We start from the raw sequence: 16,093 nt of genomic DNA on the forward strand, positions 1-16,093 counted from the left end.
GCTGTAGAATCTTAATGCTGTTTTAATTTCAGATTTTTACATTTTAAGTTTTAAAATTATTCTTGGGATCATTACAGAGATTCAACTTTGTTTATAATAAGCTTAGGAACATTACATTGTTTTAGTAGGATCTAAATGAACTCCTTGCGGAAGGGAAGTTGGAAAGGGGGAGCAAGAGGCATCTGTTTTGTCTAATCTGCTGTTTTAAGTACTTAAAGTAATGCAGTGCAGAATTATAGTACCACCTTTTCATGAAAGGAATTGAGTAACAATGCTGTGTGGTATTTATGCTGTTATTGGGTAATAAACTTTCATTCATCAGACAACATCCTGCTAATTATTGGTTTACAAGTCCGCGAGGTGAACAGCTCCTACATTCTATGTTGTGATGTGCTTCTAGGCTAACACTAATTGTGATTTAAAAAAAAAACGGTTTGCCCGTAGGCTTTTACACAAAGCCACTCTTTGTGAATACCATACACCTATTGAGAGTGAACACAGGTAAAACTTGCAAATCTAAACTTTGTTCAGACCACCTTTCAAGTTATTTTTAAACAAATATTTCCTTTTTTCTTAAAACCAAAGCAGGAAATGGGTGACTGGGAGTTTTTCTTTTAATCCCACCTAAGAATATGTGAATTAGATTTTATAGTTGCTTGTGTTTGGGTCCATATATTCCTCTGAGGCCCTACCTTCAAATAACATAATCATAGAGCTGATTTCCCTCAAAGTAGGTAGATAAATAATTTGGTAATGGTTGTATATTCTTGTATTGTTGAGGCCTGTAATGATGGACATGGACAGATTAATTGGACAGGTTCATAATCACATATGACAAATATCTTGTGATGAATAATGTAACATAAATAATTTTTAAAAAGTAGAAATAATTTTAAAAACATTTTTAAAAACTGGGAGCAAATGAGGTATTTGAGGAGTATTAAAACATGCAATAAAAACCTCAAGAAATAAATCAGGACAACTAAAATAAGCCATGAAGTTGCTTTGGCAGAAAATGTGAAGGAAAATCCTAAGGGTTTCTACAGGGATGTTAAGAGCAAAAGGATAGAAAGGGACAACATTGGTCCCCTTGAAGATTAGAGTGGTTGTCTTTGCATGGACCCAAAAAAGATGGGAGAGTTCTTAATTTTTTTTCATCAGTATTCACTCAGGAAACTGGCACAGAGTTGTGGGGAGTAAGGAAAACAAGCAGTGAGGTCATGGAATCTATACAAACTACTGGTAGTTTTTTTTTATATGACAGTTCAGTTAATAAAGCTCATGGAATTGCAAACTCCAGGTCTGAGATTGGAGGAAATTATGATTGCTGGAAATGATTGTAAATGATTTAGGCCCCAGTAAAAATATATTCAATTTTGCATGTGTCTTGGAAAGAATGTTAAGGTGCAAAGAGAATGGGAAAGGGATTCATTAAAATGACTGTGATAGTACAGATCTATCACCAATGTACATAGTGTATATAGTTACTGCATCTAGACTGTGCTTACAGCGATTGGCTGAGAGCTAAGCCATGCCTATTGTCTGGGCCTTAAAGGGTTGTGTCCCTAGCCAGGTCGGATCATTCCGGACTGGTCGGCCACCTGTGAAGAGCTCCTGTCTTTTGCTAATAAAAGCCTTGGTTTGGATCAACAAGTCTTTGATTCTTTCGACGAGCTCTACAATGACACAAGAATTATTTATGAAGTGGAACAACCAAAAAACTAGACTTATCCAGAACAGATATTATGAGCAGGAAATTTGACAGAGATGTTTCAATATGAAGTGATTCCTGAGATTCATGTACTTGGAAGGTGATGGGATCATTTTGTCGTATTTGTGTCTTTAAATAAATAAATAAATAATTGCGCAGACTGGGAAGAAAGAAGTATGGGAAAGAAAGAGGACTGGGAGTGTGTGAATGCTTTTATCAAAGAGCTGCCCCAATGGGTTTGGACTAAGTATTTTATCTCTATGGCCAGATCACATAATTTTATGTAGAAATCTGAATTTGCATTTTGAAAGGCAATGTAAAGAACAAAAACGATGCAATTTTGATTGGGAACTCGCCAACTTAGTGCACAGGATGGATTTGTTCATGGTGGGTCCAAGTCAAACTTGGAAACTTCTTAGACTTTATTGTTGCAAATGTTTTAAACAAAGCAAAAGTTATTCCTTCTTCATAAATCAATTACTCAGCTTGATTTGTCACCAACATTTGATAAGGGACAAGCTGATCCAATATTTCAATAAGCTTCGTAACTTAAGGCCTGGATTACTTCATTTTTATTTTACCTTGAGATGGTGGAGTGATCATAGGCTCCAGAGCACATGGAGAATATTGATGTCTTTTGCTAGAAGGACAGACAAACTGGAGTGAATTTCTGCACTCAGCACTGATGTGGAAGTTATTAAACTGATTGACTAACACCTTGACTATTTGACATATGCCTTGATCTCTTCTGTCTGTGAAGATGTCTTGGAGTTTCCTGTTATCTGTCATTGTAGTTCTCCATCTCACTTCCACTTTCAACTCTCCTTCTTTGACTATTACATTGTTACACTGGAGCCCAACACACTTGAGGAACAGAAATATGTTTCCCATGCAGATCTATACATCTACAAGTCTTAGCCTTCAATTTAACATTAGCTCACCACCCTTTCCAGTTTACATAACTTCCTGCTGAAACTTCATCCATCTGTAACAACGTTCTCTCTCTCCACAGATACTCTCCGTCCTGTTTTCTGTTGCCTTTCTCATAGTATTGTCTTTTTCTCTCCCTTCTGATCTCATCCATCTGCCACTCTCCAGTCAAAACAAATGTGATTAACATGCCTTCACCACCCCCTTTCAGCCAAGGCCATACCATCACATCATTCAGCCACTTAGCCTCCACCAGACACCAACATTTTCTTTGTTCTCTCCACCTTTCCACTCTGTGCCTTAAAATGCATTTGATTTCTAATTTTTCCCATCCTATGGAATATCATTGATCTGAAATGAAGTCCATTCCTCTCTCCACAGATCTGTTGGGAGTGGGCAGAGCAAATCGGAAACATTTCCCTAACTGTGGTCCACATCCATGCTCTGGAATGGTGGACATGCAATGAGATGAGAAGTCTAAGCCTCGAGAGAACAACTGTCGAGACTATCATACAGTAAGAGATTGGTTGTGCTATCCAGCATTGGAGGACTATGTGGTTTATATGTGCTATTTAGCACTGGAGGACCATGTGGTTTATATGTGCTATCCAGCACTGGAGGACCATGTGGTTTATATGTGCTATCTAGCACTGGAGGACCATGTGGTTTACATGTGCTATCCAGCACTGGAGGACCATGTGGTTTATATGTGCTATCTAGCACTGGAGGACCATGTGGTTTATATGTGCTATCCAGCACTGGAGGACCATGTGGTTTATATGTGCTATCTAGCACTGGAGGACCATGTGGTTTATATGTGCTATCTAGCACTGGAGGACCATGTGGTTTATATGTGCTATCTAGCACTGGAGGACCATGTGGTTTACATGTGCTATCCTGCTCTGGAAGACGACATGGATTATATATACAGTTGAAGCATGAAAGCGATTACAATAAAAATGAGATATATTCTAATGGTTGCCAGGTAAGTGAAGAGATCTGTGCATGCTGCTTTGAGGGTATTGAATGACAATGAGTTAAAATCCAGTGACTTCATTGCCATTTACCTGGAAGCACTTGGAGAGAGGGAAGTGCAGTGGGTAAGGGTTGGATTTGAGAAGGGGATGATACAGAACTGTAGCTATGATGTGGTACAGTGGTACACGCCTACTAGATTTGCTGCGGATATCAACTCCAACCCCTTGTGACACCCATGTGGAGTGTGCGCATGTTTCCGGTGACTGCATATTTCCTTCAAGTATTCTTCCACAAGCCAAAGATGTGCAGGTCGGTAGCTTAATTGACCAATGCAAATGATCTTTCATTAGTAAGTGACTGGGAAGTTGATGGGAATCTGAGGAGAACAAAAGACTGTAGGATGTTATAATTGAGTGTTTGATGTCTAAATGAGTCATGGGGCCTGTTCTTTGGGCTGCATGAATTGGCTGTGTCAAAATATTTCAGAAGGAAACAACAAGGGGGTACGTCTCTTCTAAAAATTAACTGAGACCCGACCCCTAGAATGGTACAGGCTATTGACTGATGACATAAACTCCTAGCTCCCCTGATGTGTAATGCACCTGAAAACCTACCTGATAATTTGCTGTAGCCACATAGAATTACATATGGCATTCACTTGTAGAAGTGTTCATTGCACTACTTTCATACACTAAATTCAAATTTATAAATTTAGATTTTAAATTTTGACATTCTGCACGGTAACAAGCCTTTCTGGAACATGAGCCCATGCCACCCAAATGCACCAATTAACCACAGCCCCCATACATTTTAAAGGGTGGGAGGAAACTGGAGCACCCAGAGGAAACACTGGGAGAACATACAAGCTCCTTACAGATGGTGCCAGATTCAATCCGGGTTCCACTGACCACGACGCTAACCGCTCACTTTCTCGTCGTTATTTTTCATGATACTGCTGAAGTGTTATGAGAACATATTCAACTGCCATCTTTCAGAGGATTTCACAGCTCCCTTGCTACCTTTGTTTAGAAATCCTCTCACTATAGGTTACAGAAGGCTCTGTGTTATGGATTTAGAATTTGACTTAACAGAGAAACTAGCAATGATGACATCCTGATTCATTAGGAGCAAAAAATAAACTCCCCATCCAGGATTAGCCTAGCCAGTATCAAAGAGCCATTGAGTGTTAGAAGTAGCTCTGAATTACAGCTATAAATTTCCCAAGGATCTGTGTATTTTCTTTAGATCTTTGCAATCAAAAGTAACTAAAAAATCAATTCATCTGACCACATTTCATTAAAACATTGACCTGTGAGAGAGATCATTTTACTTTGCATTTCAAAACTTGGAAGATGAAGAATCAATTTTTGGATTATTTTGAATTGAACTCCCTCTTGTGGGTATGTAATAACGTCTGCTCTTTTATTACAGTATTTCACTTTATAACAGCTCTTTTATTCATTCCATTTTACATGAAGGCTGGAATACCAATAGTTCCCATAAATAGATGATACATGTGCATGTTTTGATGGGCTATACAAACGTAACTTTAAAGCATTTGTAATATTGAAGGAGATCATGAGAAAAAATGGTGGAACTGCTGTAACAGCTGAGCTGCCACGAGTGCAGACCCGGGAAAAAGGAGAGTGGAGACACAGCACTGCCTGGTCCTAATGCTGATGGCTCTGTCCAGGCTTTAAAAAGCCTGTTAAAGGAGCCAACAGTTTTTTATTTTGAAATCCCGCGACCACAGGGGTCTGAGCCTAAGATGGTGGAGCCTGTGCTCGGCAGTGGCCATGAGGGGTTGCCGACTCTCGGGGACCAACACAGAAAATGGGAAGAACACCCCCCACCCCCCATTAAGAAGGAGAAGCAGAGAATATGAACACGGCAACGAACCAGCGAGAGGCTCAGTGGCCGAAGGACCCTTAAGGGAAGGTGGCCTGCGAGGAGCTCAGCACCTGAGGGACTCGCACAGTATGCTGGCTGCTAGTGACCTGCGATCGAAGAACTGCCCACGGGCTGCAAGCTGATGGAGACTGGTTCGGGGACCAGGGTATCGGAACCAGAATTCGAGAGGGTGCCGAAAGCAAGATGGGCTTCCGAAGGAACTCAGGCACTGAAGGCTTCCTGGTCATATCAGAGATTTGGATCTGGAGCTCAGGTTGCCAATGGATTGAAGAAGCTGTGGAAGAGCTGGAGGCAAATCCAGGACATTCAGTGTCTGAAGGTTCTTTTCTTGGCTTCTCTTTATCTCATATTCTAAGGGATGTTGAGCAACATGAACGGTGACGCTTTTTCTGTCTTAAGGCAGGCAGAAGGCAATTTTGTGTAATACTACATGTTCAGTACTACATGACAGTAAAGGAATCTTAAAACAACTTAGTCAGCTTGTACACAAGAGCAATGAAAACAAGAATGAAATAAGGAAGTCTTATTCTTGAAACATCTCAGCATGGGAAAATATAAAACAGTTGCAAATTTCTTTTATAGGAATTATGGAGGGTTAAGAAATGAAAGTGACTGTATAACAATAATTTTTTTTTAACAAATACTCCAAATACTCATCAGGTCAGACTGTGTCTCACAGAAAATGGTGTAAGTGATGAAATGGTGCTCCGACGAAGGGTCATTGACCTGAAACATTGGGGCTGTTCATCTTTCCTCAGATGCAGGTTAAAGGAGGAGAAAATTGACAGCATCTCTTAATGTATGCTCCAGATGCATTCCAGAAAGGACTTGGCAGAATAGACTATCACAATGGTTCTCAACCTTTTTCTTTCCACTCACATACCACCTTTAAGTATTCCCTATGCCATAGGTGTTCTGTGATTAGGAAGGGACTGCTTAAGGTGGTATGGGGTAGAAATAAAAAAGTTTGAAAACCACTGTTTTAATCGCACCTAATTGACTCGTTATGTGCACAGTTTCATAACTCTAAAGGAAATGGGCCAATGACAATTTTTCTCAAGTAAAATATTTTGGTAACAATTGGGTCGATAGCAGTGATTCTCAACCTTCCCTTCCCACTCACATACCACCTTAGGCAATCCCTTCCTAATCACAGACCACTGATGGCATAGGGATTTCTAAAAGTGGAAAGAAAAAGGTTGCGAACCACTGCTCTATCAGTTGTGTACCTCTGTAAGTTTACATTAAAATTTACATACAGCAGAATAACAGGACTTTTCAGCATATGACCCTGTGCCAGCCAAATGATCTACAATCCCAGTACATTTTTAAGGGTGGGAGAAAACCAGAGCACCTGGAGGAAACCCACGCAGACACGAGGAGAACGTTCAAACTCCTTACAGATAGCGCCATATTTCAACCCAGGTTTCTGGCACTGTAACAGCTTTGCATTAACCGCTACACTAACCATGCCACCCTAATGTTGATAGACATCTGTTTGGATAGCTCTTACACTTCATACCATAAAATGAGGATCCAATGAGGCATGGACACATTTTTTTAGGTCTGCTTTATTACCATACCTGAAAGCTATTATTTCAGGAGGCACTCAACTATAAGAGAAAAAATAATTTTATTCTCTCAATATCCATCTTACTGCTGTGCCATTCATTACGCCCATGCATGATCTCTTGGAACTTGTCTTGAGGACTTTTAATCTTTCTTATTCCTGGCTAATGAACTGGAGGGAAACAACCTGTTCGCTGAAAAGGAAAGCCTGGCAATTACAGATATGACCCATTCCAGCACCTAAAGACAGCTGAAGAAAATAATGATCAGTGGGAATAACAAAGATCCTCCTTGAACAGGCCTCCATTCAGGGACCTACGTAAAGCCAAGAGACCGCTCACAATTAAAATTTCGAATCAGAGGGATGAAAATTTGACTGGATGGCATTAACATCAACTTCTCTGATTTCTGCTGGCCTACTCCCCGTGTTTCCTCTCCCTTCTCCATCCCTCTGTCTTCTTTCCTCCAGCCCTCCACCCCTTTCCCTCTCCATTCACAGAGCCATTCCTCCTCCCCTTGTTTGTTGGTTTGCCTCCCTCCTTTATCCGCCTATTAGCTCCTGATTGTGGGTCTGTGCTCCTCCCCCTGCCCCTCCTCCCTTACCATTTTTCTTGAGTGCCTGCCAACATTTTGCTCACACCTTGATGAGGGGCTCAGGCCTGAAACGTTGGTTAGGTATCCTTATCATTGCTACATAAAGTATGTTGTTTGACTTGCAGAGTTTCTCCAGCATTGTGTTTTTACTTGGATGAAACTTTAAGTTTGTTTCACAAGTTTGCTTGTGAGTCTTGTGACTGCAGATATGGGAATCTGAAGCTAAATGCAATCAGTGAATCGAGCTGTATCAGTGGTCAATGTTTCAAGCTGAAACTCATTAAAACTGATAAAGAGTTGATGAAGAATTCCAGCTTGAAATAGCAGTCATTCTATTTGACCAGGTGAGTTCCTTTCAGCCCATTGTGCTTAGCTTTAGATTCCAGCATCTCCAGAGAGACCAAAGATGTTCTGTGGTTGAATTGTAAAATGTTAGCAGGAAGGTGCCACAGCTTGTTAGGAAGGCAACAAGCATATTGGCCTTTATTGAGGGAGGTTGGAGTTTAGAAATGTTATCATAATTGTTCGGAATGTTGTTGAGTTCTGAGTGGAGTTTTGGATATATTAACGTTGGAGACATTCCAGAGGAGATTCAATAAGATAATTCCTGGGATGGGAGTTGTTGTCATGTGAGCTGTTTTTAAAGTAAGGCTGAGAGGAGTTTACTTCCTGTTTGTCTTCTTTATTTTCTGTGTGCCTTGCATATAGCTTAGAGGTCATGCTGTGTGCAGAGGAGAAACAACAGAGGGAAAAGAGAGAGTGTGTGCGTGCACGTGTAGCTGCGTGCGTGTGTACGTGCATGCACCTCATGGACGTGCATTCACAATTTATATGGATCATAAACCACTGATGAACCTGTTCAGTGAGACCAGATGCGTCCCACCGCTAGCCTCAGCTAGGATACAGCGTTGGGCTTTCACATTATCAGCCTACCGATACACTATTGTGTACAGAGCAGGTAGGCATAATGCAAATGTTGATGTACTGAGTCATCTACCTTTACCTGAGACACCAGATATGACATATTTGCCTCTAGAGGGAGTGTTTTCATTGGAAAGTCTGTCATTGATGCCTTTAAAGGTGACTCAGATAAAGCAGAGAACAGAGTTGGACACAGTCCTGTCTCAAGTCAAGACTTTCCTTTTACAAGGATGGTCCAGCATCATGGAAGGAGGGGAACTGAAGCCTTATGCCAAACATAAGACAGAAATGAGTCTGCAGGATGGCTGCATTTTCTTTGGGGGTGAGGGATGTTGTGCCTCACCCGGCCATTCAAAGATTGTGGAAGAAGTTCATGAGGCTCATCCAGGGGTATCTTGAATGAAAAGCCTTGCAAGATCCTATGTCTGGTGGTGAAGAATGGATTAGGATCTGGAGAACAAGGTAAAAACATGTATGCAATAATGTCAGATCAATCAGAAAATACTACCAGCATCTCCTTTGCACCCATGGGAGTGGCCAGACCGCCCGGGTCTAAACTACATTTGGACTTTGCTGGCCCTTTTATGGGGCAGATGTTTCTAGTAATGGTGGATGTGTCTTTCCAAATGGATAGAAGCTCACATCATGGGCAACATTACAGCCCACTCGACCATCGACAAACTCGGGAAAGTGTTTGCAGTCCAGGGGTTGCCTGACACTCTGGTCACTGATCATGGCCTGACTTTTACCCTGAGTTCATGCAACAGAATGGCATTCATCACATTTGGACGGCCCTTTCCACCCAGCCTCACATGGTTTGGCTGAGCGGGCTGTTCAGACAGTGAAGAACAGCCTGAAGAGGATGACAGGGGACTCTCTTAGCATCAGGCTTTCACGTTGTTTAAATATCACCTTATTCCGCAGACTACAACTTCACACACTCCAGTGGAGATGGTGACGGGGTGTAGGCCCAAGTCAAGATTGGACATGAAGGCAAGAGTGGAGAAAAAGTAGGAGAATCAGAAGAAGGGACATGATCAACATGCATGAGAAAGACAGTTAAAGCTAGATGACAATGTCTATGTGAAAAAATATCAACAATGACTACCCGGGGTTACTCTTAAGCAGAGTGGGCCTGGGCCTGTCCCAATGTGGTTAAGCTGACTGACAGATGTATTTTACGCAGACATCAGGACCAGGTATGCTTGCGTCATGATACGTACTCAGAGGCGGATAGTTCCGTGGAGTTTACAATGGTGAGACAGTGACTTTGCCAGATAGAAAGAGAGACACTGGCAGAGGGGCCTGGGTCCCCTGAAGAGGATGGACATTCCCACACAGACCCCTCTTATGCCCCCAACACCCAATTAGCCCAAAACACCTGAGTCAGCGGTGCCTGCTGAGTCATCAAGGGTAGTGCGCAGATCACAGCGCATTCACCAACCTCCTGATGGACTATGATTGGACAATGTCTTGTCTTCTTTACTCCTGTGTGCCTTGTCTAGAGCTGGGAGGCCATGTTGTGTGCAGAGGATAAGTGATAGAGGAAGAAGACAAGCTTGTGTTTGTACATATGGGTTTGGTGCTCCAGATAAAGTTGTTATTTTGAGCTTGAAGTTGTCAAGAGGTTCTTATCAAAACAGAAGTTGGACAGCAGGATTGTCTGATTATGTATGGCTAAGGAGTTTCAAATAACGAAGATGATCTTACTGAAATGTATAAGATTCTAAAGGGGAACAAAAGCATAAATGCTCCAATATAACAATTTCAGCACAGAAACAGGACAGGTTGGTCCTTCTAGTCCATGCTGAACACCTTCTCTCACCTCATCCCATTGACCCACACCTCTATCATTCATATACCTATCCAACTTTTCCTTAAATATTAAAATCAAACCCAAATCTAACACTTTGGCCAGAAGCTCATTCCACACTCCCACCACCCTCTGAGTGGTTTGCCCTAAACTTTGCCCCTTCGATCTCATTCCATGTCCTTTTGTTTGAATCTCTCCCACTCTCAAAAGAAAAAGCCTGTCCACATTGACTTTATGTCCCCCTCAAAATTTTAAATACTTCTATCAAATCACCCCTCAATTTTCTACATTCCAGGAAATAAAGTCCCAGCCTGCTCAATCGTTCCTTATAACCCAAACCTGAAACCCAGGCAACATTCTTGTAAATCTCCTCTGCACTCTTTCTATTTTGTTTATATCCTTCCTATAATTTGGCAACCAAAACTGCACACAATATTCCAAATTTGGCCTCACCAATGCTTTATACAACTTCAATGTGACATCCCAACTCCTGTATTCAATACTATGATTTATGAAGGCCAAGCCAAATCCTTTTTTTAACCACCCTATCTACATGTGACTCAACTTTCAGAGAATTATGTAGCAGAATTCCTAAATCCCTTTGTTCTACTGCACTCCTCAATTACCTACCATTTAATGTGTATAACCTTTGCTGATGAGTCCTACCAAAATGTAGCACCTCACATTTATCAGAATTAAACTGCATCTGCCATCTTTTGGCCCACTCTTCTAATTGTCCTATATCCCACTGCAAGGTTTGATAATCTTCTTCACTGTCCACAACACCACCAATCTTCATATCAGCTGCATACTTACTAATCCAATTTACCACCCTATCATCTAGATCATTAATATATATGACAAGCAACAATGGACCCAGTACTATTCCCTGAAGCACTCCTCTAAACGCTAGCTTCCAATTTGATAAGCAATTTTCCACCACTACTCTCTGGTTCCTCCCATCCAACTACTGTTCAATGTATTTCACTACTTCAACATTAATACCTAATGCTTGAACCTTCCTAACTCACTTCTTAGGTGGAACCTTGTCAAAGGCCTTAGTGAAGTCCATACAGACAACATCCATAGCCTTCTCCTCATCAAACTTCTTAGTAACTTCCACAAAAAACTCTATGATTTGTTCAACATGATCTATCATGTACAAAACCATATTAACTACTCCTAATCAATCTGTCTTTCCAAATAATTGAATATGCCATCTCTAAGAACATTCTCCATTAATTTACTCACCACTGACATCAGACTCACAGGCCTATAATTACCAAATTTACTTTTGGAGCCTTTTTTAAACACTGGAACAACATGAGCTACCCTCCAATCCTCTGGCATCTCCAGCGACATTTTATATACTTCTGTCCGAGCCCCCGCTATTTGTACACTAGCCTCTCTCATGGTCTTAGGGAATATCTTGTCAGGACCCATAGATTTAGCCACCTTTATTCTCTTAAAAATAGCCAATACTACCTCCTCATTAATCTGTATATTATCCATGACCTCACTACCAGATTTCCTTACTTCACTTGGCTCAATATTCCTTTCCTTAGTGAATACTGAAGAAAAAATAATCATTTAAAATTTCCTCCATCTCTTCTGAATTCAAGGGGCCAAATTTAATCCCTCACTATTCTTTTACTTTTAATGTACCTTTAGAAACTCTGAATTTATTTTTACCCTGCCTGCCAAAGCAGCCTCATATCTCCTTTTAGCCTTTCTAATTTCTATTTTTTACACTCCTTGTATTCCCTGCTGTCTATACCTGTTGTACACATCCCTCTTCTGAACCAAATTCATAATAACCCTTGAAAATCAAGGCTCCCTATATTTTCTAACCTTTCCTTTGATCCTCATAAGGACATACTGACTCTGTACTCTGTTCCTTATTGCTATCAAAAATCTGAACCTTGGGTCCAGCCCTAACCTTCTCCATCATTAACCTAAAACCAATAATATAATGATCACTAGACCCAACACATGCCTCTCTCACCTGACCTATGTCATTCCCTAATAGATGATCCAATACTCCCTCCTCTCTAGACAATTTTTCTATGTATTGATTTAGAAAACTTTCCTGAACACATTTGACAAACTCTAACCCGTCCAGCCCTTTTACAGTATGGGTGTCCCAGTCAATGTATGGAAAGTGAAAATCTCCTGTAATCACCACCTTATGTTTATTACACATATATTCTATCTCCTTTCATATTTGCTCCTCTAATTCTCTCAGCCCATTAGGTGGTCTATGAGGTGGTCATTAGTGTTTTCTTGCCTTTCACATTCCTCAATTCCACCCAAATAGCCTCAATGAATGAGCCCTCCAATCTATCATGCCATAGCACCGCTGTAATATTTTCTCTAACAAGCAATATGACTCCTCCACCTTTTGATTCCCCCCACCCCCCCCCCCAGTTCTGTTAAACCAAAAAACCAGAATCCTCGAATAATGCTGAGATCTTTCCAGTGGCAAGAATTTTTTTAAATTTAAAAAAAATCATTTAGACCTACAACACAATAAGGCCATTTCAGCCCATGAATTTGTGCCGCCCAATTACACCTGATTGACTTGCACCCCAGTGTTTTTGAATGGGTGGGAGGAAACACGAACCTCCCGGGAAAACCCACAAAGACATGGGGAGAACATACAAACTCCGTACAGACAGCGTGGGATTTGAATCCCGGTCCTGATCACTGGCACTGTCAAGTGGTTGCACTAATCGCTATGTCAACAGTGCCACCCTTGAATGAGGGGACATTGATACAAGATAAATGAGCAATTATTTAATATTGAGGTACACTGGAATTTCTTCTCCCTGGATCCCTGGATTTTTTCTTACCTGGGGGCTTATGGTAAATAATTTTTTGAAAATTGAGAAATATGGGTAAATGGTACAGAGGAATAATTAAGGCCTGTGTCAAATCATATCGAATGGCAGGGTAAACTTGAGGGACCAGATGCCCTATTGCTGCTCTTGTTTCCTTATGTGTTATAAGAAAGAAATAGAATCTGTTTCCTCCATATTGGATTGCCCAATTTCTTGTATTTTTGCTTCAGTGAATAAATTTCAATGAAGAAAAGGAAATGTCAGGGAAAAATGAAAGACATTGCAAATTATATGGATTACAATTTTCCTTCTGAATTGCTGATCTGATGTGCTAACGCATGAAGGAGTCTAGGCACACACAGTGACGTTCAACTTTCAGCAGTAAATGTCTGGCTGCTACGCAAGTTGATGCTGAATTGGATAACAAGATTGGAGAGTACCCCACCTTTCTCAGTACATTTCTCCTGCAGAACCCCAGCACCTTATAATTTAACCTTGGACAATTCAACAATTTTGCACTCCCACAAAAACTGAACGGAATAGATAGCGAGATAATGCTAAAAATAGAAGTTCAGGGAGCAAGTGCATGGAAACTCTTCTGGTGGATTTAAGACCTTTAAGACAGAGAAACATTTTAATGTTGGAAGATCCAACTTGTGACATCTTGCCAAAATGCCACAACATCCTCCTGTGATTGTTGATTTGCATTGTTGCCACGTATTTGACATTGATTTTAACGAGCTGTGATTTTTCACATTTAAGTTGCAAGTGCTTAAGAATTGTTCTTGCATAACTTTGCAGAGTGAGGGCTTCACTCAGAATGAATGTGGTGATGCAATTCTATTTTCTAAACAGGATAAGCTCATAATAAATTGAAAAGCTAATCCTGGAAAGGTAACTGGCAGTTTTAATAAATGGACATTCAAGTGAGATTTATTTTTAATATGATGAGGGAAATCTACATGGCAGAGGTAAGTTGATGAAGGGAAGAGCTATTACAGGGGCTACAGAGTAAAGCTTCTCCAGTGTGGAGTCTTCCTTGGAAATGTTTCCCAAAGAAGTTGAAAATTAGCCATGATGTAAAGGGACAAAGAGATAACCCAAAACAGCATAAATAAGTATGAGGATATGAGAGGTAGCTGGAAGAAAAGAGGTACAGAGTGAAAGCAACAAAAGTAGATACGCTTCCAATGGGACAGGAAGAACATAGAACATTTGGCTCTTTGTTGTGCTGACTCCTTGGAAAAAAAGTACTAAGCCCTCCCTACCCTGTAACCCTCTATTTTTCTTCCATCCATGTGTCTGTCTAAGAATCTCTGAAATGCCCCTAACGTTTCAGCCTCCACCACCATCCCTGGCAAGAATTTCCAGACACCCTCCCTCTCTGCAGAAAAAAAACTTTACTCCTGATATTTCCCCTAAACTTCCCTCCTTTCTTAGAAACATAGGAAGTAGGAACAGGAGTAGGCCAAATATGGCCCATCGAGCCTGCTCTGCCATTCAATACGATCATGGCTGATCTAATTTATGACCTAACTCCACCTACCTGCCTTCTCCCCATATCCCCTAATTCGTCTATCATGTAAAACATTGTGCACATGTCCTCTGGTGTTTGCTATTCTTACCTTGGAAATCACACACTTTTTGTCCGCCCTATCCATGCCTCTCATAATCTTGTAGTTCTCTATTAAGTCTCCACTCATCCATCTACACTCCAAAGAGAAAAGTCCCAACTCTGCTAATCTTGCCTCATAAGACTTATTTTCCAATCCAGGAAACATACTGGTAAATCTCCTCTGCACCATCTCCATAGCTTCCACATCCTCTTATAATGAGGTTATCAGAACGGTCTCGCCAGAGATTTGTAGAAGTATAATATGACATCTCTACTCTTTAACTCATTCACCTAACTGTGCTGGGTGGGTCACGTCTCCAGAATGGAGGACCATCGCCTTCCCAAGATTGTGTTATATGGTGAGCTCTCCACTGGCCACCGAGACAGAAGTGCACCAAAGAAGAGGTACAAGGACTGCTTAAAGAAATCTCTTGGTGCCTGCCACATTGACCACTGCCAGTGGGCTGATATCGCCTCCAACCGTGCATCTTGGCGCCTCACAGTTTGACGGGCAGCAACCTCCTTTGAAGAAGACCGCAGAGCCCACCTCACTGACGACAAAGGAGGAAAAACCCAACACCCAACCCCAACCAACCAATTTTCCCTTGCAACCGCTGCAACCATGCCTGCCTGTCCCACATCAGACTTGTCAGTCACCAACGAGCCTGCAGCAGACGTGGACATACCAATCCATAAATCTTCGTCCGCGAAGCCAAGCCAAAGAAGAAAAGAGAATACAGCATTGACTCTAACTGAAGAGAAGATAAGGTATTGGGTTAGGGGTTGGGGAAGGAGGGGAGTAGGTAGGATAGGATTAGCACCAAGGCAACACATGATGTATGTAATTTTTGTGTGGATCCCAGCCCAAAGAAATAATTTGTTGAACTCACCCTGCCACGTGGGATGAGAAGAAACTGACTCCAAACCTGCTTGTAAGCAACTCCAAGAACTTGCAGGATTCTATTGCCTGGAGTCAATAGCCTTGGAGAGTTGCACTTTGATAAAGCCTGGAGTTAACTGAGGGATTGAAACAATGCAACAGCGAATTAGAAACTCTCAATATAACTAACACATGTAATATTGCCCTGAACTTAAAATTGGACTGATGATTATTTTTTTAATAATTTCTTAAATTTTAAATTTTTAAAAAATGTTTACATTTAAAAAGGTTAAAATTTATATTTAGACATACAGCACAGTAACAGGCCATT

The 16,093-nt window shown here is 41.1% G+C and overlaps 1 long non-coding RNA gene across 1 annotated transcript; it reads right to left on the reverse strand.

The window, feature by feature from the left end:
• Positions 1-698: 698 nt before the first annotated feature.
• LOC138743986 (uncharacterized) lies at positions 699-15,846 on the reverse strand. Its single transcript, XR_011345165.1, has 3 exons — positions 15,773-15,846; positions 2,293-2,351; positions 699-782 (listed from the first exon to the last, which is right to left on the reverse strand). It is a non-coding gene; the product is annotated as an uncharacterized lncRNA (long non-coding RNA).
• Positions 15,847-16,093: the final 247 nt, after the last annotated feature.

Source organism: Narcine bancroftii, chromosome 10 (genome assembly GCF_036971445.1).
Source record: "Narcine bancroftii isolate sNarBan1 chromosome 10, sNarBan1.hap1, whole genome shotgun sequence".
Taxonomy (NCBI): Eukaryota; Metazoa; Chordata; class Chondrichthyes; order Torpediniformes; family Narcinidae; genus Narcine; species Narcine bancroftii.